This window comes from Morone saxatilis, unplaced genomic scaffold (assembly GCF_004916995.1).
Source record: "Morone saxatilis isolate NCDOM2014 unplaced genomic scaffold, NCSU_SB_2.0 Contig12, whole genome shotgun sequence".
Classification (NCBI taxonomy): domain Eukaryota; kingdom Metazoa; phylum Chordata; class Actinopteri; family Moronidae; genus Morone; species Morone saxatilis.
The window spans coordinates 4215528-4218769 of NW_023339674.1; positions in this window are offsets into that span (position 1 = coordinate 4215528).

Consider the following 3242-nt stretch of genomic DNA (forward strand, 5'->3'; position numbering starts at 1 on the left):
TGTGTGTGTGTGTGTTTGTGAGGCCTGCTTCAAAGAGGCCCATGTCTTTCAGTGGTCTCACTTCTTTACGTAAATACCGTATTATCTTCGAGCTGTTTGCAATAATTACATGACTGTGTGTGTGTGGCTGGGAAGATGCTGAATCATGATGTACGTAATAAGATCCCTGTTATTTTGAAAATGCTTCACGTTCTTGTGTCAGTAATACGTATGTATTTTTTTTTTTTTACATTTTCTCAAGATTTTGTCATATCAGTTATTTTTGATAAGGAGCTGAACTAAGGATACCATCTTTATTTTTTTTTTATTTTAGGTCTTCTTCACTTCTTTGACGTAACATGAAATAATAAGAAAAATATCTTATCAAATTAAAATATAAATATCTGCTTAATGTTGTGTAATGACAATTATTGGATTGATTGCCATTACTGATATAATAATAAGAATAGTGTTTATTATGTTATAAGTAAAAAATAAGAACGTTAATCAATTTCTTTCAATTTCAACAAATCAAACTTTATCTTAACATAAACTGTAAATAACATTAAGATATAATTTGATTTGATGCATTACATTTTTTTCTTATTTTTAAATTTTTTCATTCATATCATCAGCCAGCAATTATGATATTATATTACTGTATACTGAAGACTAGTAAAGATGGTAGGATACTCCAAACATAACTACTAAACATAGCATGTCATCATGTGATTGCAATTAATGATCTCACTTCAGTAGAGTTGTATGAGCTGCAGATCTAAATGTTCAAGTCTCTTTTCCTATAGTAACAAGCGCCTTAACCTGGCAAAAAGGAGGAACCTGAGGTTGCAGTGAGCAATGTTTTCGACAGTAGTTGAAAGTTTACCTCTTGGTAGAACATTTTTCCACAAGTTCTCCTTCCAACCACTAGATGGTGATACATCCTTAGCAATAAGCACTGAGCCGGACTGCTTCCAGAGCTGCATTGGTATTTACCTCACTGTTTGATTCCTCATGGTTTCCTAACCTTCTGACTGTTACATGTAGTATATGATTTAATGATAAATGACATACACTTATACTTTAGAAACAGTGTCTTCAGGGAATCCCTTTTATTACCTGAAACCTGTCACACACACATACACACACACGGTTTTATTGGCACTAATAACATATGCAAATTATCAAGAGGTGCTTCCAGAAACTCACATTTACCTTGTGTCGTCCTTCTCCGAGTATCCAAGTGTGTATGTGTGCCATCCAGTATGTGTTTCCCCAGGGTTTGCATAATTCCTTAATCTGCCAAATGTTACTGTACACCTGTAGGTAACTGCTCTCTTTACATTGGCCTGGCACAGACACGCAAATACGCTGGAAATTCTCTCTCCATGTTTACCTGCTGTTTGTCTGAAGCAGCTGCTGTCTCTTTGTCATGACGTTAATCCCAACCCAAAATGGAAACACACACATGTACACCCACCCACACACACACACACACACACACACACACACACTCTCACAGACACTCAACACGGCATCTGAATCTATGAGACCTTCCTGCCTCGCCTTTTTCAAATTGAGCAAATATTTGCCTCTAAATGCTTCAAAGTTGTTTGCAGCATTTTTGTTTCATCTGTTGTGTCGCTCTACAATGACAAAGAGAAAGAAAAAGATAGCATGAGCTGGTAAAAGGCTAGTCATTGTCCTGCTTCAGACATGTTGATGAATGTACAGGTTCTACTTTCACATCCCTCCTCCCATCAAATCCCGCCCAGGTGTGTCTGTACCTTTCTGGTTGACTTAAAGTTTAACATTCAGAGATTTTACTTTTTTGGACTTGGATGGAATTGTTTTTTGGTCAGCAGACACCAAAAAATGTCCCCAGATAGATCAGTGAGCTTTTTCTATATTGAGTTGACACTATGTACAGAACTGTAATGTACCATACCTGTACATAAGCAGGAACAATAGGGAATTTGACAATACATCTTAAATCCTTTTAGTTCTAAAAAATATTCTTAACTGTAGTGACTGGGAAAGAGATCTTCCTTGTTTGGCAGTTTTATAGAAAACATCAAAATCAAAAAAAGTTGTTTGTGTGACATTTTTCTCTTCTTCAAAACCCTGTTTCTTCTTTGCATCATGATGATGTTGCTACTGTTTGTGTCCCTTTTCCATCTGACTTGATTAAAAATAGTCAGTATTCAGACCAGGTAATCCAACATGAGGATGAAAGTCAGAAATGCAGCGGCAGTAAACATGCTTCAAGTGCCCTGTTGGATGTCCCTATGGTAGATACAAGTGGTGATGAAGGGCTTTTTATCTAAGGTGTACTTCCAGTGGAAAAATGTGGTAGTGTTCCCTCTATGGTGCTAATCCTAACCCTAACTAAGCTGTTTCACTTAGTGCATCACAACTTTCTTTGCGCTGGTGCTCTTTTTACATTTTTTGCTCCTGCCCCTCAAACAGCCAGAGTACACCACAGTAGTTACAATACATCCATTAGATATAGGGCAACATAAGCATTCATTTGGAGTCCATTTTAAGTCTAAAGACTACTGTAAATCCATTACTCACTCTCTTTTTAGGCTCTGGATTTGTCTCCACCATCCTAAGGCGGTAGCCACTAAAATGACCCTATGTGCATACAGCTATTACTAACTGCTGTCTGCTGTGCTGAAAACAGTTGTCTGAGTGTTGTGAGATTGAACATTCAGTTGAAAGAGGGTCAAATGCTCGAGCTGGGGGGAAATGCAGAGTTAGGTGATAGATCTCTGTGCGTTGGTCACTACTATTGATCCAGTTCACATTACAAATAATGATTTGATCCAAAATACTGATTATAGCATCTTTAATGTCATACAGTCATTGTCGAATAAACAAGGTTGAATCCCAGTATTTTCTGCAGCAAGAGCGTGACACACACACACACATAAACTAAACTATTTGCTCTAAAGTGCTGTTCCCGTATCAGCCCTCTGAATGGTTTACTTCCTCAAAACTTAATTTCACTTTCCAAAATGCTAATAGCATGGACGGGGAGTTGGATCTGGAGCCTGTGACAGCCAACAGGAGGAGAAATTAGAAGTGGTGATTAAAGATGATGGTTGTTAAGGAGAGAAAAATGTCTCCCTCCCTCTCACTCTGCCTGTCTCTCGCTCCCTCTTTGCCTGTCTTGCTACCGTCTCGCTCTGGCTCTACTATCAATGGGAGCTTTCACTTTGCTTTGCATGATAAATATGATGGTTGTGTGTGTGTGTGTG